Here is a 27,037-nt window from a genome sequence, read left to right as displayed (position 1 = left end):
ATATCACATGCTTTTATGAAATGCATCACAACACAAGTAAATCACCTTAAGATGGTATTGTCACCAATAGCCCTCTACATATCCAATAAATGCCCGGCCCTCGACGGAGCTCCTCAGGACTTCCTCTTAAACATAACATAACATGTCCAACTGTGCCGGGGCGTAGAATGGGCAACCCTAGTCTTTCCCTTACTCTGTGCCAGGGGCGTAGAATGGGCAACCCTAGTCTTTCCATACCATATCATATTATATCATATCGAGGACTAATGGATCATCCAATGACCATCCACATCCACAACAAAATATGCAATGCATCATATTCGTGAATTCTAATGCAACAACCTATAAACATGGAAAACGTGATGCATGAACATGCTTAGGAGTTTAATTACTTTTAAAATAGAAAGTAGTTTTGTTCTACTCACCTCTGGCTGACTCTGAACTAACTCTGAAGCAGCTAACACTGCTGGCCTCCTCGGCTCCTCTGGTCCGATCCTACACAGGTGGACTCAAATGAGGGACCAAACAAACTCTAACGACTCTAAACAACTCCCCAAAAGCTAAAAAAGATTGAAGGAAAACAACAAATCGACCATGGAAGGGCAAAATCTCACCTATGCCCGAAAATAGAGAGAGAAAACTCGCCCATTTTTGGATAAGGGGCCTTTTATAGGTGGCTGGCTAGACCACCTTCGGGGGCCAAAGGTGGTTCCGCAAACTCGCCATGTTCGGCGGCCGAACTTGAGGTTCGGCGGCCGAACTTGGGTTTTTCTTCCTTGGTATTTTTCTTTCAAAACTCAATTTCTTTCTTTATTAAAACCATAAAAACACATGAAAACACTTTAGAAAACCATGTTTTACCCTTCTAGAGGGTTCCGACATTCGAGATTCCGCCGGAAAGTGGGAATTCCGATGCCGGAGTCTAGCCGGGTATTACACTGATAGTCGTGAACTTTTTCTCATTGATCAAGATGAGCCTACTACCTATCAAGAGGCTGTGTCAGGTCCAGATTCCGAGAAATGGCTTTCTGCCATGAAATCTGAAATGCAATCCATGTATGACAATCGAGTTTGGTCATTAATTGATCCCCCTGAGGGTGTTAAGACCATTGGTTGCAAATGGGTTTTCAAGAAGAAAACTAACATGGATGGAAATATGCATACCTACAAAGCAAGGCTCGTCGCAAAAGGTTTCAAACAAACTCATGGTATAGACTATGATGAGACCTTTTCGCCAGTAGCAATGCTTAAGTCGGTTAGAATTCTCATTGCCATTGTTGTGTACTATGATTATGAGATATGGCAAATAGACGTCAAAACAACTTTCCTTAATGGAAACTTGCTCGAGGATGTGTACATGACACAACCTAAGGGTTTTGTAATCCCTGAGAATTCTGAAAAGATTTGCAAGCTTCAGAGATCCATTTATGGATTAAAGCAAGCTTCTCGGAGCTGGAATCTTCATTTTGATGAGACAGTCAAGGACTTTGGATTCATAAAAAATGAAGATGAACCTTGTGTTTACAAGATGGTTAGTGGGAGTGCAGTTGTGTTTCTAGTCATATATGTAGATGACATATTACTCATTGGAAATGATATTCCTACCTTGCAAAAGGTTAAACTTGGTTAGGGAATTCTTTTTCAATGAAGGACTTAGGCGAGGCTACATATATCCTTGGTATTAAGATCTATAGGGATAGATCCAAGAGGATAATCGGTCTGAATCAAAGTACTTATATTGACAAGGTGCTGAAAAGGTTCAGCATGCAAGATTCCAAAAGAGGATTCTTGCCCATCTCTCATGGTATTCATCTCAGCAAGAATCAATGTCCTATGACATCTGATGAGCGAGAACGGATGAATAAGATTTCTTATGCTTCTGCTATTGGATATATCATGTATGCCATGTTATGTACTAGACCAGACATCTCATATGCCTTGAGCACAACGAGCAGATATCAGACAGATCCTAGTGAAAGTCACTGGACAGTTGTTAAGAATATCCTAAAGTACCTTAGAAGTGTAATACCCGGCTAGACTCCGGTATCAGAATTCCTACCGTCAAGTGGAATCTCGGATATCAGAAACCTCTAGAAGGGTAAAATCATGTTTTCATAAAATGATTTAATGTATTCTATGGTTTTAAGTAAGAAAGGAATTGAGTTTTGAATGAAAAAGACTATGGAAGCATTTCCAGGTTCGGCCGCCGAACCTCAAGTTCGGCCACCGAACATTGAATGGTTTAGGGGGGACAAGTTAGACTTCCGAAAGAGGCAAAGGTTCGGCCGCTGAACTTGCATGAGTTTTGGAGGCACTTTAGGCTGCCGAAAGGTGGTCTGGCAGCCCCTATATAAGGACTCCATGGCCGAAACGGGCGAGTTTTCTCCCCATTTTTGACCACGGTGAGTCCATGCTCTCCCATGGTTGATTTTTGAGGTTTTTCCTCCAATCTTTCATGCTTTAACAAGTTTTATCTTGATTTGAAGATATTTGAGCAAAAGAGCAAGTTTTGGAGCTTGGAGACCAAAGAGTTGAGTTCTCTCCCATCTCCGAGTTAGATCGCCTCTCCTCTCGATCTTCAAGAGGTAAGAGTAGATCTTTAACTCCTTTTATGTTTTAAGTAAGTTTTATGATGATTTGTGGGGTAGAAATGCATGTTTAGGTTATTTTGAGTTTATGGTTTATGTTGAGGTTTTGGACAATGTGTGTTGTATATGTATGTTGGATGTGTTTGTGTTGGGGTTTAGGATAGTTTGAGACCCCTAAATGCTTATGTGCTTGTGTATGCTTGTTGTAGAATAGGTAAATGCATGTTTGAATGGGTTGGGAGGCATTTGTGCATGAAAGAGGCTGAATTCTGCCCTTTAGAAGAACTCAGGTTCGGCAGCCGAAGGGACTTTCGGCCGCCGAACCTGCCTGTGGAGGCCAGCCTTTGGCTGCCGAACCCTGCCCCCAAAAGTAGACTTTCGACTTTGGAAGGGAGTTTCGGCCACCGAAGGTGCCGCCGAACATGCCTGAGTTTCGTCTCTGGAAGGAACCTTCGGCCACCAAAAGTGCCGCCGAAGGTGCATGACTTTCGTCTCTGGAGGGACTTTCGGCCGCCGAACCTGCCGCCGAAAGTGCCCTGTCCAGCCTACCTTTGCATGATTTCTATTATTGTTTTATGGTGTTTTAGGGGGTTTTTGGGGAGTATTTTAAAGTCATGTTCATGTATGTTTGGTCTCTCATTTGAGTCCACCTATGTAGGTTCGGACCCGAGGAACCGAGAACCCCAGCAGTGAGTCAGCTGCTTCAGTGTCTTATCAGAGCTAGCCTAAGGTGAGTAGAATGACTCTTTATGTTTCAAAGCAAATAAATGAAAGTTTTAGCATGATTCACGCATCATGAATGCCATGAATTATATTAGGGTGCTTGCATTAGAATTCACGAATATGTTGCGTTGCATAATATGTTGATGATGTGGGTGAATGTTGGATGATCCTTTGGCCCTCACTATGACATGATATGTTATGAGATGGTAATGATACGGTGTGAAAGACCAGTGAGGCCCATTCTACGCCCCTGGCACTATGTAAGAGAAAGACCAGTGAGGCCCATTCTACGCCCCTGGCACTAATGGAATGTTATGTTACGTTATGCTATGTAAGAGAAAGACCAATGAGACCCATTCTACGCCCCTGGCACTTTTGGAATGTGTAGAGGGCTATTGGTGACAAATTCATCCTTGATGTGATTTGTCTGTGATGTGATGCATTCCATGATACCATATGTTTTAAACATAATATTTTATTATTCTGCTCACTGGGCTCTAGTAGCTCACCCCACTCCCTTAATCCCCCAGGTTTGCAGGTATGGGATAGACCAGGAGGTCAGCCAGAGTAAAGTCATGGTCATGTAATAGCTAGTGGTGGACATGATAAATATTGAAATGTAATGTTTAGTATAGTAATGTAATGAATAGTATTAAAAAAAGTTATGTAATGTAATGGTGTTATTGAGGATAGAATTGTGCTTGACCCTAGTATGTTGTTAATCCCTTTTGAGTACATGATTTTAATGATGTTTATGTAAACCAAACTTAATAAATGTTATGTTACCCCATTGGAGCATTGTTGAGGACTCCAGCGTGGGGTTGATGATTATGTATATGAATAGTGCATGCACAGGTTGAGTTTGGTAAATGAATGAGAAAATTGAAATTTTTATGTAATTGTTGATCATGTATGGGATTAAACAGGTTTACAGGAGGTATATCAGGCTTGCTACGGGTCTCGGCGGCCTTATGCCGATCTGGATCCTAGCGCTGGTAGTAGTCCGGTTTTCGGGTCGTTACAGATTGGTATCAGAGCCCTAAGTTCATATGGTCGGACCTATAGAGAGTGTCAGGCTCGTAGATGTTATAGAAGGTCAAGCACAATAGGAAAATCATGTCCACTAGGATAGGCTGAAGAGTCCTGTCTTGAATGATGATGTGAAATGCCATGATTTTATGCATGTGCATTGATGATATGCTATGTATGTGATGCGGGTTCATGTGTTTGCACATGAACCATTTGATGCTAATGTTTTATGTGATGTGTGCTGTTTTTCAATAAGCGTGATGAGAGGAACTCGTCGATCTGCACGATTGACTGGAGTACCACCCCAGGACGAGGGCACGGATGCCTGTCCTCCTGCATTGCCTAGGGCAATGTCCTGTAGGTCTAGCAGGGAGAGAACATCAAGGGACCCTAGAAGGTCTTTTGATGTGAGCAGAAGGGGGACAGTTCAAGGAGGAATGTTAGAGGATGTGGGGGATGATATGGATGTGGATCAGAGGAGGGATGGCAGTCTTGGAGTGAGTATGTTGGAAGAGGGCATGGGAGAGTCCCAAGGAGGCACTCAGGCCTCGGGATTTGTTCAGCCACACCAGTTCCCACCCTTTTCACAGAATCTCGGGTATTCGATGGGAGCTACATCGGATTACCCCAGCTTTAACCCTTATCACTCTCATATGCCATACCCACCTTTCTACCCACCATACTCACAGTACCCTATGTACCAACCCCCATCTTTCTACCCACCATACTCACAGTACCCTATGTACCCACCCCCATCTTTCTACCCAGGTACAGCAAACCCTACCCCAGGGGATGCTGCACCTCCTCCTCAACCAACAAAACCAGAAACCCAAGTGCCTAAACCTAGCTCATCTGGAGGGAGCAAGGTCAAGATGACCGATTACATGAAGCTGGGTGCTCCCCAGTTTGAATAAGGTGATGACCCGTTTGTGTACCTTGAGAGAGTCAAGATGATTACAGATGAGATAGGAGCTGATGACAGTAGAGCCATTCAGATGGCTGGGTTCACACTAAAGTGCAAGAAGGCCCGAGAGTGGTTTAAAAACTATGTAAACCCGAGGTTGGATAGCCTATCATGGGAGGAGTTTGCTAATGAGTTTGCAGGATGGGGTTTCCCTGACAGTTCAAGAGAGTTGAAGATGATTGAATTTGAGCAGTTGAGGCAGACGGATGAGATGAGTGTGGATGAGTACACAGATAGGTTCTTGGAGCTGTTGCCGTTTGCTGGGCAAAATATGGACACAGATCAGAAGAAGTCAAGGAGGTATATCATGAGGCTCCATTCCAGGTATTCTTCCTTGATCCAGTCAGCAGAGAGGGAGAGTTTCCATGCCATAGTGGATATGGCTCGGAGGATGGAGGCTAGTGCAATCATTGAAGGGAAAGTTAAACAGTCAGTAGCACAGCCTTCTAGTTCCAAGATCCCAGGTGGGGGAAGGTTAGACCCTTCTTCTCTGAGTTCAGGCAGTAAGAGGTGGGGCAGTACCACAAAAAAGTCAAAGAAGAACAAGTTCTGGAACAAGATCAAGTCAGGTCTGCGATTAGGAAGTGGCTCGAGCTCAGGTGCAGATAATGCAGCATGTGTGAAGTGTGGGAAGCTGCACAAAGGAGTATGTCAGTTTGAGACGATAGCCTGCTTCAGATGTGGGCAGGAGGGACACATGGCACGGGAGTGTCCTAGAGCAGCTTTTGTGGCGCAGTCCCAGCAGACAGCTTCTGGTAATGTGGCTCCGCCAGCAGCTCCAGCCGCGACTCAGGCTAGTGGCAGAGGCAGAAGGAGAGCGGCAGCCTCTTCTTCAGCAGGTTTCAGGGGTGAAGGTCCATCAGCTCCAGCACGGATCTTCACGATGACTCAGCAGGAGGCGAACACATCTAACACCGTGGTGTCAGGTAATCTCATCATTGGTTGTTCATATGTTTATGCCTTAATGGACCCTGGTGCATCTCATTCTTTCATTGCTCTGAGGGCCGTCGAGAGGTTGGGTTTGATGGTCTCTGGGTTAGAGTGTCCCCTATGGGTCAGTGGACCCAAGTGTGACCCGTCAGTGGCAGAGTCAGTCTGCCAGTGTAGTCCAGTTTTTATTGAGGGGAGATGCCTTTCAGCCGACCTTGTGGTTCTAGATTTGACATATTTTGACGTCATTCTAGGGATGGATTGGCTATCTACCCATGGTGCTACCTTGGACTGCAGAGACAAGGTAGTCAGGTTCAGTTGTCAGGATGGGTCAGAGGTTGTCTTTAGAGGAGACAGGAGGGGTACACCTAGAGGTTTGATATCAGCCCTACAGGCTCGTAGGCTGCTCAGGAGGGATTGTCAGGGTTTTCTAACTCATGTGAGAGAGCTAGATAGTCATGTCAGAGAGCCTGCCTCAATGCCCGTGGTCAGAGAGTTCTTAGACGTTTTCCCAGACGAGCTGCCAGGTTTACCACCTGCTAGGGAGATAGAGTTCGAAATTGAGTTAATGCCTGGAACCAGACCGATCTCTATCACTCCTTACAGGATGGCACCAGCAGAATTGAAGGAGCTTAAAGAGCAGTTGCAAGAGCTGGTAGATAAGGGCTTCATCCGACCGAGTACCTCACCTTTGGGTGCTCCAATGCTGTTTGTGAAAAAGAAAGATGGGTCCCTTAGACTTTGTATCGACTACAGGCAGTTGAACAAGGTCACTACAAGAATAAGTACCCGTTGCCGAGGATCGACGATCTATTCAACCAGTTAGCAAGAGCAGGTTGTTTCTCCAAGATAGATCTGAGATCAGGGTACCATCAGCTGAGGATAAGAGAAGAGGATGTGCTGAAGACAGCGTTCAGGACCAGATATGGGCACTATGAGTTTCTTGTGATGTCGTTCGGGTTAACCAATGCCCCTGCAGCATTCATGGATCTCATGAACAGAGTGTTTAGCTAATACCTGGATCACTTTGTTATTGTCTTCATAGATGATATCTTAGTGTATTCCAGGAATGCAGAGGAGCATGCCCATCATGTGAGGTTGGTTTTGCAGACCTTAAGGGAACACGGCTTGTATGCCAAGTTCTCCAAGTGTGAGTTCTGGTTGAGGAGCATTTCATTCTTAGGGCATGTAGTGTCGGAAAACAGAATCGAAGTGGACCCCAAGAAAGTGGAAGCTATAGCTAACTGGCCTAGACCCACTACAGTGACAGAGATCAAGAGCTTCTTGGATTTGGCAGGTTACTACAGGAGGTTCGTCCAGGACTTCTCTAAAATTGCAGCTCCTCTGGCCAAACTGACTAAGAAGAACCAGAGGTTTGTGTGGATCGACCAGTGTGAGGAGAGCTTTGAAGAGCTAAAGAGGAGGTTGACCTCAGCACCAGTGTTAGCTCTGCCAACGAATAATGAAGACTTCACGGTTTTCTGTGATGCATCCCGTGTGGGACTGGGTTGTGTGCTAATGCAGAATGAAAGGGTGATTGCTTATGCTTCTAGGCAGCTGAAGAAGCACGAGTTGAATTACCCTACACATGACCTAGAGATGGCAGTTGTAATCTTTGCACTCAAGATGTGGAGGCACTACCTTTATGGGGTAAAATGTGAGATCTTCACCGATCATAAGAGCCTGCAGTACATCCTGAGTCAGAGAGAGTTGAACTTGAGGCAGAGAAGATGGGTAGAACTGCTTAGTGACTATGATTGCAAGATTCAGTACCATCCGTGTAAGGCGAATGTTGTGGTAGACGCCTTAAGCCGGAAATCGCTTGGCAATTTGTCCCATATTTCAGTAGAGAGGAGGCCAGTGGTGAGGCAGTTCTTCGAGCTCATTAATGAAGGTTTGCAGTTGGAGTTGTCTGGTACAGGTGCTTTGATAGCCAGATGAGAGTAACACCTGTGTTTCTGGAGCAGGTGGCTCAGAAACAGCACGAGGACCCAGAGTTAGTGAAGATTGCCAGGACTGTTTAGTCAGGCAAGAACGAAGAATTTAGATTTGACAGCAAGGGGATCCTCCGCTATGGGAATAGATTGTGTGTACCAGATGACGTAGGGCTAAAGGGAGACATTATGAGAGAGTCTCATAATGCCAGATACAGTGTTCACCCTAGAGCCACCAAAATGTATCAAGATCTGAAGAGAGTTTATTGGTGGCCAGCTATGAAGAGAGAAGTGGCACAGTTTGTGTTAGCCTGCGAAATATGTTAGAGGGTGAAGCTGGAACATCAGAAGCCGGCTGGAATGCTCAACCCACTACCTATTCCAGAGTGGAAATGGGAGAATATCGCTATGGACTTCGTGGTAGGGTTACCGGTAGCGTCCAACAGATTGGACTCCATATGGGTGATTGTGGACAGACTGACCAAATCTGCTCACTTCATCCCCGTCAGGAGTGACTATTCTGTGGACAAGTTGGCACAGGTCTATGTTGATGAGGTTATCAGGTTGCATGGGGTTCCTGTTTCAATAGTGTCTGATAGAGGACCGGAGTCTACAGAATGCTATGGGTACCAGCTTGGATTTTAGCACTACTTTCCATCCTCAGACGGACGGACAATCAGAGAGGACCATCCAGACAATAGAGGATATGCTCAGAATGTGTGTGCTGGACTTTGGCGGTTCTTGGAGGCAGCATCTGCCTTTGGTGGAGTTTGCCTACAATAACAGCCATCATGCTAGCATAGGGATGGCTCCATATGAAGCTTTGTATGGAAGGAAGTGCAGGTCGCCTGTCTACTGGGAGGAAGTTGGAGAAAGGGCCTTAGCAGGGCCTGAACTAGTAGAGATCAGCAGCAGAGTAGTGCCCATAATCAGAGAAAGGATCAAGACTGCTGCAAGCAGGCAAAAGAGTTATGCAGATATCCGCAGAAGGCAAGTAGAGTTTTAGGAGGGGGATTTGGTATTGCTCAAAGTGTCTCCAATGAAAGGGGTGATTCGGTTCGGGAAGAAAGGTAAACTAGCTCCACGGTATATCGGACCCTTTGAAATCTTGCAAAAGATCGGGAATATATTGTACAAGATGGATTTACCTACTTCAATGGAGAGAATCCATCCGGTTTTCCATGTTTCCATGTTAAGAAAGTTCGTGTCAGATCCGGGCAAGGTTCTTAGTGAGCCTGATATGGAGATCCAAGAAGATCTCACCTACGTTGAGCAGCCAGTACGGATCATTGACACCCAGATCAGAAAGTTGAGAAACAAGGAAATCCCGATAGTGAAAGTCCTTTGGAATCACCACAACATCGAAGAGTGTACCTGGGAGACACGGGAGTCCATGCTCCAGCAATATCCTCATCTCTTCTAAGGTGAGTGTTATGTGTTTTTGTTGTGTGTTTGGTATGTATGTTCATGTTTTATGCTATGCCATGTTTGTTTGGTGAACATTCGGGGACGAATGTTCTTAAGGGGGGAAGAATGTAATACCCGGCTAGACTCCGGTATCGGAATTCTTACCGTCCGGTGGAATCTCGAATATCGGAAACCTCTAGAAGGGTAAAATCATGTTTTCATAAAATTTTTTAATGTATTCTATGGTTTTAAGTAAGAAAGGAATTGAGTTTTGAATGAAAAAGACTATGGAGGCATTTCCAGGTTCGGCCGCCGAACCTCAAGTTCGGCCGCCGAACATTGGATGGTTTAGGGGGGGCAAGTTAGGCTTCCGAAAGAGGCAAAGGTTCGGCCGCCGAACCTCATGTTCGGCCGCCGAACTTGCACGAGTTTTGGAGGCACTTTAGGCTACCGAAAGGTGGTCTGGCAGCCCCTATATAAGGACTCTATGGCCGAAACGGGCGAGTTTTCTCCCCATTTTCGACCACGGTGAGTCCATGCTCTCCCATGGTTGATTTTTGAGGTTTTTCCTCCAATCTTTCATGCTTTAACAAGTTTTATCTTGATTTGAAGATATTTGAGCAAAAGAGCAAGTTTTGGAGCTTGGAGACCAAAGAGTTGAGTTCTTTCCCATCTCAGAGTTAGATCGCCTCTCCTTTCGATATTCAAGAGGTAAGAGTAGATCTTTAACTCCTTTTATGTTTTAAGTAAGTTTTATGATGATTTGTGGGGTAGAAATGCATGTTTAGGTTATTTTGAGTTTATGGTTTCTGTTGAGGTTTTGGACAATGTGTGTTGTATATATATGTTGGATGTGTTTGTGTTGGGGTTTAGGATAGTTTGAGACCCCTAAATGCTTATGTGCTTGTGTATGCTTGTTGTAGAATAGGTAAATGCATGTTTGAATAGGTTGGGAGGCATTTGTGCATGAAAGAGGCTGAGTTCTGCCCTTTGGAAGAACTCAGGTTCGGCAGCCGAAGGGACTTTCGGCCGCCGAACCTGCCTGTGGAGGCCAGCCTTTGGCTGCCAAACCCTACCCCCTAAAGTAGACTTTCGGCTCTGGAAGGGAGTTTCGGCCGCTGAAGGTGCCGCCGAACATGCCTGAGTTTCGTCTCTGGAAGGAACCTTCGGCGGCTGAAAGTGCCGCCGAAGGTGCATGACTTTCGTCTCTGGAGGGACTTTCGGCCGCCGAACCTGCCGCCGAAAGTGCCCTGTCCAGCCTTCCTTTGCATGATTTCTATGATTGTTTTATGGTGTTTTAGGGGGTTTTTAGGGAGTATTTTAGAGTCATGTTCATGTATGTTTGGTCCCTCATTTGAGTCCACCTGTGTAGGTTCGGACCCGAGGAACCGAGGACCCCAGCAGTGAGTCAGCTGCTTCAGTGTCTTGTCAGAGCTAGCCCAAGGTGAGTAGAATGACTCTTTATGTTTCAAAGCAAATAAATGAAAGTTTTAGCATGATTCACGCATCATAAATGCCATGAATTATATTAGGGTGCTTGCATTAGAATTCACGAATATGTTGCATTGCATAATATGTTGATGATGTGGGAGAATGTTGGATGATCCTTTAGCCCTCACTATGACATGATATGTTATGCGATGGTAATGATACGGTGTGAAAGACCAGTGAGGCCCATTCTACGCCCCTGGCACTATGTAAGAGAAAGACCAGTGAGGCCCATTCTACGCCCCTGCCACTAATGGAATGTTATGTTACGTTATGCTATGTAAGAGAAAGACCAGAGAGGCCCATTCTACGCCCCTGGCACTTTTGGAATGTGTAGAGGACTATTGGTGACAAATTCATCCTTGATGTGATTTGTCTGTGATGTGATGCATTCCATGATACCATATGTTTTAAACATAATGTTTTATTATTCTGCTCACTGGGCTCTAGTAGCTCACCCCACTCCCTTAATCCCCCAGGTTTGCAGGTATGGGATAGACCAGGAGGTCAGCCAGAGTAAAGTCATGGTCATGTAATAGCTAGTGGTGGACATGATAAATATTGAAATGTAATGTTTAGTATAGTAATGTAATGAATAGTATTAAAAAAAGTTATGTAATGTAATGGTGTTATTAAGGATAGAATTGTGCTTGACCCTAGTATGTTGTTAATCCCTTTTGAGTACATGATTTTAATGATGTTTATGTAAACCAAACTTAATAAATGTTATGTTACCCCATTGGAGCATTGTTGAGGACTCCAACGTGGGGTTGATGATTATGTATATGAATAGTGCATGCACAGGTTGAGTTTGGTAAATGAATGAGAAAATTGAAATGTTTATGTAATTGTTGATCATGTATGGGATTAAACAGGTTTACAGGAGGTATATCAGGCTTGCTATGTGTAACGACCCGAAAATCGGACCGCTACCGGCGCTAGGATCCAGGTCGGCTTAAGGCCGCCGGGACCCGTAGCAAGCCTAACATACATCCTGTGAACCTGATTAATCTCATACATGATCAACAACATACATAAAAATTAAAACTTTCCTTTCATTCATTCTCTCATACACCAACTCAACCTGTGCATGCACTGAACATAAACATAATCATAAACATTGGCCCCTCTGTGGGACCTCATCAATGCTCCCAATGGGTGGCATAACATGTGTTGAGTTGGTTTACATCTACATCATAAAACATCTAAGATCATGTATTAAAAGGGATAACAACATCCATAGGGTCAAGCACAACTTCTAATCCTCAATATCATTATACATAACATGACTATTCAAACTTTACATCATCTTACAATTTATCATGTCCACTTTCTATCTATTACAAACACATGACTTTACTCTTCTTGACTTCTCTGTCTAGCCCGTACCTGCAATCCTGGGGGATTAGGGAAAAGGGGTGAGCTACTAGAGCCCAGTGAGCAGAATAATAAAACATTTGAAACATATGATAACATGAAATGCATCACATCACAACTAATCACATCAAGGATGAATTTGTCACCAATAGTCCTCTACATGGTCCAACTGTGCCAGGGGCGTAGAATGGGCCTCACTGGTCTTTCTCTTACATAAACATAACATAGCATAACATAACATTCCAACTGTGCCAGGGGCGTAGAATGGACCTCACTGGTCTTCGTACCGTATCATCATCATATCATAACATATGAGGACTAAAGGATCATTCAACATTCATCCGCATCATCAACATATTATGCAATGCAACATATTCGTGAGTTCTAATGCAAGCACCCTATTATATCTCATGGCATTCATGATGCGTGAATCATGCTAAAACTGGTTTATTTATTTAAAAGCATAAGAGTTATTCCACTCACCTCTGGCTGAAGCTCTACTGACTCAAAAGCAGCTGAACTCACTGCTGGGGTCCTCGGTTCCTCGGGTTCGAACCTACACGGGTGGACTCAAATGAGGGACCAAACAACTAGAACATAACTATAAAAACATCCCCCAAAAACCCCCTAGAACATCATGAAACAATCATAGAAAATCATCCAAAAGAGGGCTGGACAGGGCACTTTCGGCGGCAGGTTCGGCGGCCGAAAGTCAGGCAGGTTCGGTGGCACCTTCGGCGGCCGAAACTCCCAGACAAAGGCGAAACTCATGCATGTTCGGCAGCACTTTCGGCGGCCGAAACTCCCAGACAGAGACAAAAGTCTCCTTTCAGGGGCAAGCTTCGGCAGCCGAAGGCTGCTTCCACAAGCATGTTCGGCGGCCGAAAGTTCCTTCGGCTGCCGAACCTGGTTTCTCCCTTAGTGACAGAAACTCAGCTCTCCTATGCATATACGCCTCCAAAACTTCCCAAACATGCATAAACCTATTCTACAACACACATACACAATCATACCAGCTCCTAGGGGCTTCAAACTATCCTAAGCCCCATCTACAACACATCAAACATGCATTGGCAAGCCACATTGATAAAAAACACAACATAACTCAAAAACCTAACTATGAGCTAAACATGCATTCTACCCCATAGATCTTCATAAAACTGACTTAAAACATGCAATGAGCTTAAGATCGGCTCTTACCTCTTGAAGATCGAGAGAGAGACGACCTAATCTTGGAGATGGGAGATTTTCAACTTCCTTGGGTCTCCAAGCTCAAAACTTGCTCAAAACTTGAAAATCTTCAAAACAAGATGAAAACTTGTGAAAATCGTGAAAGATTTGAAGGAAGAACTCAAAGATTGGTGAGGGACGACAGAGAGCTCACCTTGGCCGACAATGGGGAGAAAAGCTCGCCCGTTTTCGGCTAAGGGACCCTTTTATAGTGGCTGGCCAGGCCACGTTCGGGGACCGAACGTGCCTCCACATGCATGCCATGTTCGGCGGCCGAACCTGGACTTCCCTCACTTATGCCTTTGGGGGCCTAAGGCACACCCGAAATGTCTGCATGTTCGGCGGCCGAACTTGAGGTTCGGCGGCCGAACCTGGGTTTTCCTCCAAGGTTGTTTTTCATACAAAACTCATTTTCTTTCATGCTTAAAACATAAAACACATTAAAATATTTTATGAAAACATGATTTTACCCTTCTAGAGGTCTCCGACATCCGAGATTCCACCGGACGATAGGAATTCCAATACCAGAGTCTAGCCGGGTATTACATTCTCCCCCCCTTAAGAACATTCGTCCCCGAATGTTCCTCAACTAGCACATAGGATGGCATACACATATCACACATACAAAGCACATAAAACTCACAAGGAACTAACCTCAGAAAAGATAAGGGTATTGCTGGAGCATGGACTCCCGTGTCTCCCAAGTGCATTCTTCCATATTGTGGTGGTTCCACAGGACTTTCACCATCGGGATTTCCTTGTTTCTCAGCTTCCTGATCTGGGTGTCTAGGATTCGTACTGGCTGTTCAACATAGGTGAGATCTTCTTGGATCTCCACATCAGGCTCACTAAGAACCTTGCCCGGATCTGACACGAACTTTCTCAACATGGAAACATGGAAAACCGAGTGGATTCTTTCCATTGAAGCAGGTAAATCCAGCTTGTATGACACATTCCCAATCTTTTGTAAGATTTCAAAGGGTCCGATGTATCGCAGGGCTAGTTTACCTTTCTTCCCAAAACGAACCACTCCTTTCATAGGAGACACCTTGAGCAATACCAGATCCCCCTCCTGAAACTCTACTTGTCGTCTGCGGATTTCTGCATAACTCTTCTGTCTGCTTGCAGCAGTCTTGATCCTTTCTCTGATTATGGGTACCACCCTGCTGGTAATCTCTACTAGCTCAGGCCCTGCCAAGGCCTTCTCTCCAACTTCCTCCCAGCAAACAGGTGACCTGCACTTCCTTCCGTATAAAGCTTCATATGGAGCCATCCCGATGCTAGCATGATGACTGTTATTGTAGGCAAACTCCACCAAGGGTAGATGCTGCCTCCAAGAACCGCCAAAATCTAGCACACACATTCTAAGCATATCCTCGATAGTCTGGATGGTCCTTTCTGACTGTCCGTCAGTCTGGGGGTGGAAGGCAGTACTGAAATCCAACCTGGTACCCATGGCATTCTGCAGACTCTGCCAAAACCTGGAGGTGAACTGGGGCCCTCTATCAGACACTATTGAAACAGGAACCCATGCAGCCTGACGATCTCATCAACATACACCTGCGCCAATTTGTCCACAGAATAGCCACTCCTGACATTGATGAAGTGAGCAGATTTGGTGAGTCTGTCCACAATCACCCATATGGAGTCCAATCTGTTGGACATCGCCGGTAACCCCACTACGAAGTCCATAGCTATATTTTCCCATTTCCACTCTGGAATAGGTAGCGAGTTAAGCATTCCAGCCGGCTTCTGATGTTCCAGCTTCACCCTCTGACACACTTCGCAGGCTGACACAAATTGTGCCACTTCTCTCTTCATAGCTGGCCACCAATAAACCTTCTTCAAATCTTGATACATCTTGGTGGCTCCGGGATGAATGCTGTATCTTGCATTATGAGCCTCTCTCATAATGTCTCCTTTTAGCCCTATGTCATCTGGTACACACAATCGACTCCCATAGTGGAGGATCCCCTTACTGTCAAATCTAAACTCACTGTCCTTGCCTGACTGAACAGTCCTGGCAATCTTCACTAACTCTGGGTTCTCATGCTGTTTCTAAGCCACTTGCTCCAAAAACACAGGTGTCACTCTCATCTAGGCCACTAAAGCACCTGTACCAGACAACTCTAACTGTAGACCTTCATCAATGAGCTTGTAAAACTCCTTCACCACTGGTCTCCTCTCAGCCGTGATGTGGGATAGACTGCCTAGTGACTTTCGGCTTAGGGCGTCCGCCACGACATTCGCCTTACCCGGATGATACTGAATCTTGCAATCATAATCACTCAGCAGCTCTACCCATCTCCTCTGTCTCAAATTCAAATCTCTTTGACTCAGGATGTACTGCAGGCTCTTATGATCTGTAAAGATCTCACATTTTACCCCATAGAGGTAGTGCCTCCACATCTTGAGTGCAAAGATTACTGCTGCCATTTCTAGGTCATGCGTGGGGTAATTTAACTCGTGCTTCTTCAGCTATCTAGAAGCATAAGCAATCACCCTCTCATTTTGCATTAGTACACAACCCAGTCCCACACGGGATGCATCACAAAAGACTGTAAAGTCTTCATCACTAGATGGCAGAGCTAACACTGGTGCTGAAGTCAACCTCTTCTTAAGCTCTTCAAAACTCTCTTCGCACTGGTCGGTCCACACAAACTTTTGATTCTTCCTGGTTAACCTGGTCAGAGGAGCTGCAACTTTTGAGAAGTCCTGGACGAACCTCCTGTAGTAACCTGCCAAACCCAAGAAACTCCGGATCTCTGTCACTGAAGTGGGTCTAGGCCAGTTAGCCACAGCTTCTACCTTCTTGGGGTCTACCTCGATTCCATTTTCTGACACCACATGCCCCAAGAAAGAGATGCTCCTCAGCCAGAACTCACACTTAGAGAACTTGGCATACAAGCCATGTTCCCTCAAGGTCTGCAAAACCAACCGCAGATGATGGGCATGCTCCTCTGCATTCCTGGAATACACTAAGATATCATCTATGAAGACAATAACAAAGTGATCCAGGTATTGACTAAACACTCTGTTCATGAGATCCATGAATGCTGCAGGGGCGTTGGTTAACCCGAACGGCATTACAAGGAACTCAAAATGCCCATATCTGATCCTGAAGGCTGTCTTCGGCACATCCTCCTCCCTTATCCTTAGCTGATGGTACCCCGATCTCAGATCTATTTTGGAGAAACAACCTGCTCCGACTAGCTGTCAAATAGATCGTCGATCCTAGGCAACGGGTACTTATTCTTGGTAGTGACTTTGTTCAACTGCCTGTAGTCGATACAAAGCCTAAGGGATCCATCCTTCTTTCTCACAAACAAAACTGGTGCACCCCAAGGTGAGGTGCTCGATCGGATGAAGCCCTTTTCTACCAACTCTTGCAACTGTTCCTTCAATTCTTTCAACTCGGCTGGAGCCATCCTGTAGGGAGGGATAGAGATCAGTCGGGTTCCAGGCATCAATTCTATCTCGAACTCTATCTCTCTAGCAGGTGGTAAACCTGGCAGCTCGTCTGGGAAGACGTCTAGGAACTCTCTAACCACTGGCACCGAGGCGGGCTCTCTAACCTGACTGCTAAGCTCTCTCACATGAGCCAAATACCCCTGACATCCCTTCCTAAGCAACCTACGAGCCTGAAGAGCTGATATCAGACCTCTAGGTGTACCCCTCCTGTCTCCCCTGAAGACAACCTCTGACCCATCCTGACCTCTGAACCTGACTACCTTGTCCCTGCAGTCCAAGGTAGCACCATGGGTAGATAACCAGTCCATCCCTAGAATGACATCAAAATCTGTCAAGTCTAGAACCACAAGGTCGGCGGAAAGGCATCTTCTCTCAACAAAGACTGGACTGCACTGGCAGACTGACTCTGCCACTGATGGATCACACTTGGGTCCACTGACCCAGAGAGGACACTCTAACCCAGAGATCATCAGACCCAACCTCTCGACGGCTCTCGGAGCAATAAAAGAATGAGATGCACCAGGGTCCATCAAGGCATACACATCTGAACAACCAATGACTAAATTACCTGCCACCCAACCTCCTGCTGAGTCATCGTGAAGATCCGTGCTGGAGCTGATGGACCTTCACCTCTGAAACCCGCTGAAGAAGAGGCTGCTCCTCTCCCTCTACCTCTGCCACTGGTCTGAGTCGCGGCTGGAGCTGCTGGCTGAGCCACACTACCAGAAGTTGTCTGCTGAGACTGTGCTCCAAAAGCTGCCCTAGGACACTCCCGAGCCATGTGTCCCTCCTGCCCGCATCTGAAGCAGGCTGCTGTCCCAGCCCGGCAAACTCCCCTGTGTGGCTTACTACACTTTGCACAAACTGCATTATCCGCACCAGAGCTTGAGCCACTCCCTAGTCCCAGACTGGACTTGACCTTGTTCCAAAACTTGTTCTTCTTCGACTTCTTGGTGGTACTGCTCCACCTCTTGCTACCTGAAGATGCTGCACTAAAAGAAGAAGAGCCTGGGGTCTTAGAACCAGAAGGTTGTGCCACTGACTGCTTAACTGTCCCCTGAACGATGGCACTGGCCTCCATTTTCTGGGCCATATCCACTATGGCATGGAAGCTCTCCCTATCTGCTGACTGGATCAAGGAGGAATATCTGGAGTGGAGTTTCATGATATACCTCCTTGACCTTTTCTGGTCCGAGTCGAGATTTTGCCCTGCAAATGGCAACAGCTCCAAGAATCTGTCTGTGAACTCCTCTACACTCATCTCATCAGTCTGCCTCAACTGCTCAAACTCTATCATCTTCAGCTCCCTTGAACTATCTGGGAAAGCCCAACCTGCAAACTCATTTGCAAACTCTTCCCAAGACATGCTGTCCACTTTCGGGTTCACATAATTCTTGAACCACTCTCGTGCCTTCTTGCACTTAAGTGTGAACCCAGCCATCTGAATGGCTCTACTGTCATCAGCCCCAATCTCATCTGTGATCACCTTAACCCTTTCAAGATACACAAATGGGTCATCCCCTTTTTCATACTGAGGAGCACCCAGTTTCATGTAGTCGGTCATCTTGACCTTGCTCCCACTGGCTGAGCTAGGTCTAGGAGGTTGAGTAACTGGGGCTGCTGGTTCTGTAGGTGGTGGAGGTGGTGCAACATTTTCTGAGGTAGGGTTTGCTGGATTTGGATAGTAAGGTGGGGATGGATACATTGGGTATTGTGAATATGGTGGGTAGTAGGGTGGGTATGGCATCTATGTGGGATAAGGGGTGAAGCTAGGGTAATCCGATGTACCTCCCATCGAATACCCGGGATTTTGTGAGAACTGTGGGTAGTGGGGTGGCTGAACAAATCCCGAGGCCTGAGTGCCTCCTTGGGACTCTCCCATTCCCTCTTCTGACATGCTAACTCCCAGACTGCCATCCCTCCTCTGCTCTACATCCATATCATCCCCCATGTCTTCTGACATTCCTCCCTGAACTGTTCCCCTCACTGATCTGCTCCTACCCAGATCCAGAGACCTTCTAGGGTCTCTTACTGCTCTTTCTCTGTTAGACCTACTAGACATTACCCTAAGCAATGTAGGAGGACGGGCGCTCATGCCCTCATCCTCAGGTGGCACTCCAGTCAATCTTGCGGATCGACGAGTTCCTCTCATCCTGTTTTCTGAAAGGCAGCACATAACAAGCAAACATTAGCATCATATGGTTCATGTGGGCACACATGAACCCTCATCACATACATCACATATCATTAATGCACATGCATATAATCATGGCATTTCACATCATCATGCAAGACTGGACTCCACATCCTATCCTAGTGGACATGATCTTCCTATTGTGCTTGACCTTCTATAACATCTATGAGCCCGACACTCTAGGTCCGACCATATGAACCTGGGGCTCTGATACCATTCTGTAACGACCTGAAAATCGGACCGCTACCGGCGCTAGGATCCAGGTCGGCTTAAGGCCGCCGGGACCCGTAGCAAGCCTAACATACATCCTGTGAACCTGATTAATCCCATACATGATCAACAACATACATAAAAATTAAAACTTTCCTTTCATTCATTCTCTCATACACCAACTCAACCTGTGCATGCACTGAACATAAACATAATCATAAACATTGGCCCCTCTGTGGGACCTCATCAATGCCCCCAATGGGTGGCATAACATGTGTTGAGTTGGTTTACATCTACATCATAAAACATCTAAGATCATGTATTAAAAGGGATAACAACATCCATAGGGTCAAGCACAACTTCTAATCCTCAATATCATTATACATAACATGACTATTCAAACTTTACATCATCTTACAATTTATCATGTCCACTTTCTATCTATTACAAACACATGACTTTACTCTTCTTGACTTCTCTGTCTAGCCCGTACCTGCAATCCTGGGGGATTAGGGAAAAGGGGTGAGCTACTAGAGCCCAGTGAGCAGAATAATAAAACATTTGAAACATATGATAACATGAAATGCATCACATCACAACTAATCACATCAATGATGAATTTGTCACCAATAGTCCTCTACATGGTCCAACTGTGCCAGGGGCGTAGAATGGGCCTCACTGGTCTTTCTCTTACATAAACATAACATAGCATAACATAACATTCCAACTGTGCCAGGGGCGTAGAATGGGCCTCACTGGTCTTTCTCTTACATGGTGCCAGGGGCGTAGAATGGGCCTCACTGGTCTTCCGTACCGTATCATCATCATATCATAACATATGAGGACTAAAGGATCATTCAACATTCATCCGCATCATCAACATATTATGCAATGCAACATATTCGTGAGTTCTAATGCAAGCACCCTATTATATCTCATGGCATTCATGATGCGTGAATCATGCTAAAACTGGTTTATTTATTTAAAAGCATAAGAGTTATTCCACTCACCTCTGGCTAAAGCTCTACTGACTCAGAAGCAGCTGAACTCACTGCTGGGGTCCTCGGTTCCTCGGGTCCGAACCTACACGGGTGGACTCAAATGAGGGACCAAACAACTAGAACATAACTCTAAAAACATCCCCCAAAAACCCCCTAGAACATCAAGACCGAGACAAAAGTCCCTCCAGAGCCGAAAGTCCCTCCAGAGCCGAAAGTCAGGCAGGTTCGGCGGCACCTTCGGCGGCCGAAACTCCCAGACAGAGGCGAAACTCATGCATGTTCGGCGGCACTTTCGGCGGCCGAAACTCCCAGACCGAGACAAAAGTCTCCTTTCGGGGGCAAGCTTCGGCAGCCGAAGGCTGCTTCCACAAGCATGTTCGGCGGCCGAAAGTTCCTTCGGCTGCCGAACCTGGTTTCTCCCTTAGTGGCAGAAACTCAGCTCTCCTATGCATATACGCCTCCAAAACTTCCCAAACATGCATAAACCTATTCTACAACACACATACACAATCATACCAGCTCCTAGGGGCTTCAAACTATCCTAAGCCCCATCTACAACACATCAAACATGCATTGGCAAGCCACATTGATCAAAAACACAACATAACTCAAAAACCTAACTATGAGCTAAACATGCATTATACCCCATAGATCTTCATAAAACTGACTTAAAACATGCAATGAGCTTAAGATCGGCTCTTACCTCTTGAAGATCGAGAGAGAGACGACCTAATCTTGGAGATGGGAGATTTTCAACTTCCTTGGGTCTCCAAGCTCAAAACTTGCTGAAAACTTGAAAATCTTCAAAACAAGATGAAAACTTATGAAAATCGTGAAAGATTTGAAGGAAGAACTCAAAGATTGGTGAGGGACGACGGAGAGCTCACCTTGGTCGACAATGGGGAGAAAAGCTCGCCCGTTTTCGGCTAAGGGACCCTTTTATAGTGGCTGGCCAGGCCACGTTCGGGGGCCGAACGTGCCTCCGCATGCATGCCATGTTCGGCGGCCGAACTTGAGGTTCGGCGGCCGAACCTGGACTTCCCTCACTTATGCCTTTGGGGGCCTAAGGCACACCCGAAATGTCTGCATGTTCGGCGGCCGAACTTGAGGTTCGGCGGCCGAACCTGGGTTTTCCTTCAAGGTTGTTTTCATACAAAACTCATTTTCTTTCATGCTTAAAACATAAAACACATTAAAACATTTTATGAAAACATGGTTTTACCCTTCTAGAGGTCTCCGACATCCGAGATTCCACCGGACGGTAGGAATTCCGATACCAGAGTCTAGCCGGGTATTACACTATGGGTCTCGGCGGTCTTATGCCGATCTGGATCCTAACGCCGATAGCAGTCCGATTTCCGGGTCGTTACAAGAAGGACTAAGGATGCATTCCTAGTTTATGGAGGTTTGGAAGACGAGCTAGTTGTAAATGGTTATACAGATGCTAGTTTTCAAACCGACATAGATGACTTCAGATTGCAGTCAGGATTCGTATTCACTTTAATTGGTGGAGCTGTTAGCTGGAAAAGTTCCAAGCGGAGCACTGTAGTAGATTTTACAATAGAAGCTGAGTATATAGCAGCATCAGATGCAGCTAAAGAGGCAGTCTGGTTGACGAAATTCATCACAAAGTTGGGAGTGGTTCCCAGCATTGCAAATCCTATGGACCTTTATTGTGATAATAATGGTGCCATAGCTCAGGCAAATGAGCCTAGATCTCATCAGAGATCTAAGCATATACTCAAGCGATGTCACCTTATTCGAGAGATCATTGATAGAGGAGATATCAAAATATGCAAAGTAGACACAAATGACAACATTGCAGATCCACTAACCAAGGCTCTTTCACAGGTCAAGCATGATCAGCACACTAGGTCTATGGGTATTAGATACTTGTATGATTAGGCCTAGTGCAAGTGGGAGATTGTTAGTGTATATGCCCTAGGCCATTGCACTAGGCCTAATCATACAAGTATCTAATACCCATAGACCTAGTGTGCTGATCATGCTTGACCTGTGAAAGAGCCTTGGTTAGTGGATCTGCAAGTGGGAGATTGTTAGTGTAAATGCCCTAGGCCATTATCTTGGACCTTTTTGTATATCGTTTTGGTTATTAATAAAAGAGGTTTTTATCATTATTATTTGTTTGCATGTTACATAATAATTATTATCATCCCTGATTATTTATTATTATGTTGATAATAATAAAATATAGCTAGTATGATTATTGATTGATAATCATAAGATGATTATGTATATGTTGATATAATTCAATAATCATAGATACTTGTTAGAGAACAAAGTATTGGATGGACCCGCATTGAGATCACTACATGGGTTATTGTCATAAGTGAATCTCAAAGTAGTTATGTCTTAATTCTTTAACTTGAGATTGTCATAGTTTCCAACATAAGGACTATTATGTTTTGACATAACCAAACGTTGTCTTTAATCGGACAATCATAAAGGTTATGATTGAGCATGATAGAAATTATGTAGAGGATAATTAACAATCAAGATAGGATTTGTCCCTCTCTTTGAAAGAGATATCTTCTGGGTCCCTCGATAAGTGAGACTGAGAAATGCATGGTCGTGCTCAAATAAATTGATAGTGTGATCAATATCATTTGATTTTTATCAGTCTACTTAGAGATCGAGAAATCATAAGCTTGAACATTATAAGCTTGACATTGACAATGACTTATGTTCAAACTAGATATCGTGTGACAAATGGATTAATTCATATTCTATTGACTCGCGGTTATCGAAGTCGGTCAAAAATAACCTTTTTGGTTATCAACAATTTACAACTGCAGATAGTGGTAAAAGGATCGAATCCACAGGGAATTGAGAACTTACCTATTTTCCTTATCAAGACCAATAAAATAAACTGAAACAAAAATAAACTGAAAAAGAAATAAACTGAAAGCAAATATGACTGAAAGAGAAATAAACTGAAACGAGAAATAAACTGAAATGAGATAAAACTGAAAGAGAAATAAACGGAAAGCAAAATAAACTGAAACGGGATAAAACTGAAAACGAGATAAACTGAAAGCAGAATAAAAATAAATTGCAGTAAAAGTAAAATGGGGGGTTTGAGATTGATTTGATTAATAAACTACTGAAAGCAATTAAAATAAGCGAATAATAAAATAAAAGAGAAATAAATAATAAGAAAGCTCTAATTGAAGAATTGGATCCACTTCAGTTGTTGGGATTGATCATTGACACTTAGTTTCTTTTGATTGATTCAATAGATTAGTTATGGAGATGGAAGACGCTTCTCACCACCATGTCTCTCCTTATGATTAAACCAATTAGGGAACGTCATCTAATTAATTACTAATTAACAAATTGCCAAGGAACGTCCTTGGGCCTTAGGCATTAAAACAATTGTTAATTGTATGAAGAGATAGAGAGATCCAATCCTAACTACTCAAACGCATGAGATGTCGTTAGATCATACAATTTCCTTAGTTTTTACACCAAGTGTTCTTATGTTTGAATAATCCAAGCAATTACGGACTTAAATCATCCAAACTAACATATTATTACTTTGCAATCAAGAATCAACGTAGATCTAAATAACAAAGCAATATTGAAATCAAGCATGAAATTGCATAAATATTGAACAACCAAAAGTTAAACAATGTTTGATCAAGTCTCCCAATCTATAAAACAACTAAAGTATCACCTAATCTTCAACTAGAATAAAATATTTCAGCCTCTCATGGCTGAAACAAAACCAAAAATAAAAGAAAGAAGAAAGGTAGAAGAAGAGATGTGAATCCCATAGGTGTCTCCAAGGTAGTGTGTAAAAGCTGTGTGGGGGCTCCTTATGTGTCTTTTTATAGTTGAAAGTGTTTCCCTAGGTCTCCTTGCTGTCCAAGAGGCTGCCCAAGAGGTGCTTGCTGCCCAAGTTGCATCTGAAAAGGAAAGAATCGCGTTTGGTGTTTCAGAAGAGGAAGGATGCGCGCCTTGGCCTTTGGAAGGCAAGTGGCGTGCGCATGGACTGCAGAAGAGGAAGGAGAGCGTGCAGTCATTAATGTGCAGAAGTGGAAAGAAATCTGTCCAGTCTTTCCTTTTTAGGTGGAGCCTTCGTTTGAATTTTGAATGCTGAATGAAGAAGAGGCAAGTGCATCTCCTTGAAATCTTGCTACCTAAATAGGAAGATTTGACCGCTGCAGTGTGTGCATATCTTTGAATGAGGAAAGAAAGGTCTGCGATTTGAATTTCAAATAATCTTCTGACTGAGCTTTCCTTATTTGCTTTTGCTTCTGCACTTCCCTTATTTGAGGACTTTCCTTTTCTGAAAACTTTTCTTATTTGACACTTTCCATAATTGGCTTCACCTTCTAAATAAGGAAAGAAGAATCTGCAATTTGTATTTCAAAGAATCTGTTGATTGCGCTTTTCTTTTCTGGCACTTTCCTTATCAGAAAACTTTCCTTATTTAGCACTTTTCATATTGGAAACTTTCCTTTTTTGGCACTTTCCATATTTGGCACTTTTTGGCAGTTTTAAGAGCATTTTCTCCATAATGTCTCTTTACACCTAATATCTGCAAAATATGATTAAAACCACAAAATTAGACAGAAAAGATGTAAATAAACATCAATAAGATAATGAGAAAGTGGACTAAAATATGCTCTATCATCTATTTATTAGGCTTTATCGGACTATTGATCCTCATATTAGTTGGGTAGTCATAATGTCTTGCTAGAGACCATTTATGACTTATGGCCCTTGTGGGACTAAGCCTTTTGCCGATTAATGTGAGCCTATTGGGTCACACACAAAAGAACATTGTTGATGTGCTATGTCATATTAATGAGCTAAAAGCCCAAAGCCCATTAATATAATTAATAATAATAAAGTGTTATTATTATTAATCATTTATTATTATGAGATAATAATACTTAAAAGATTTGCAGTCTATCTGTAACTGTTACAGATAAAGGATTCTATCACATAAGATATTTGAGTATCTGCGAGATTGTGATAGTGGGTTATGAACACAACTCTTTTTAGGAAAAGGAGTTGTGGGAAAAACACAACTCCTTTTAGGAAAAGGAGTTGTGGGAAAAACAAAAGACTGAAACATATAAATACCCCTTCTACGAATTGTGGAAGGTACATTTTTTTAGAAAACTCAGTCTAAAAAGCTGCAGATTGTGGAGCACATAATCTATCTATCTTTGAGAGAGATAGCACTCTAGAAGGATAGAAGACGTTCGTGTGGATACCATAGAGGGTGTTCGTTTGAAAAAGCAACACCATCAGTCCAACATTGTATCTTCTCGACGAGATTAACAGGTTAGTCTCATATCCTTCTTGTGAATTAAACGAAGCACTCGGATTCTGGGAAAAGGAAATCAGAGAAATTTTATTTTTCCGCTGCGCCTTTGGGTTGCAATTAATCTCAGGATTTCCCAACAGTTCCTTGTTAGTTTCCTGGGTCTAATTAGTTTTAGTTGAGTGAACAATAACCTCTAGCTATTATTCTGCCTTTTGGGCATGCCCATGACTAACTTGATAGGGTTCTTCTAGCAGGTCTTTACCACTTAGCAAAGTGATTGCACTTACATTTTGAATTGGGTTCAGAATTGCTTGAGATGGCAACTTGCCTTAAGATTCTATTTGGCTCAAAGATGTTGCAAGTTGGCTTATTTGAGTTTCTAAATTATGAATACTTACTTTGGTCTCTTGTTGGAATTGTTGAGTATTAATAGTAAGTGATTTAACTATTTCTTCAAGTGACATACTTGGATCAAATAAAGATGGCTATTGTGATTTAGAATGCCATGGCTAGTAATGCTTTTAGGTTGCTCCATAACTGAAATTTTTGTGATTTCTACATTCTGAGTTGTAGGTGTTGGACTAGACGTCATATCTCCTTTGTTGTGACCCATAATAACCTCCAAAGTAATTAACTTGCGGCTGATCATCCTCTTGGAGTGTGGGGCACTCGTTAGTAGGGTGATTGATAAAGCACAAAAATAGCACATATTTCACTCTATTCTTAACACTAATCTGAGGAAACTGCTGATTGGAAGAACATTATGAGGAAACTGTTGAATAAGCCTTGACCAGTGATTTGGACAAACCTGCTAGCTGATTCTATTCGCCTAGAATAAAAATTTTGCCTAAAAGCCCAGACAAAAACTGCTGAATGACCCAATCAATATTGGACCTGAGCCTTGCCCAATCCTTCGGGCAAACCTTCAGTCTGCGACATAAAGCACAACTGACTCGAAAAAGAAATAAAATCAGAACTCATTTAAAAAAGCACAATCTCACCCGATTTTAGTTCAAAATGTGTGGCATGATCTCTCCCAAAGATCAAGGAATCTCCACTGCTCTTAGGAAACAAATTAAGGGAGTTATTTTATTGAAGATATTCAAATCAAGGCTCTTTAGGAAAGATCAATGAGGATTTTGCTATATTTAGCTATAAATACCACGATTTTGATCGCAGCATAATCATC

This window comes from Manihot esculenta, chromosome 9, assembly GCF_001659605.2.
Source record: "Manihot esculenta cultivar AM560-2 chromosome 9, M.esculenta_v8, whole genome shotgun sequence".
Lineage (NCBI taxonomy): Eukaryota > Viridiplantae > Streptophyta > Magnoliopsida > Malpighiales > Euphorbiaceae > Manihot > Manihot esculenta.
This window is presented reverse-complemented; position numbering follows the sequence as displayed.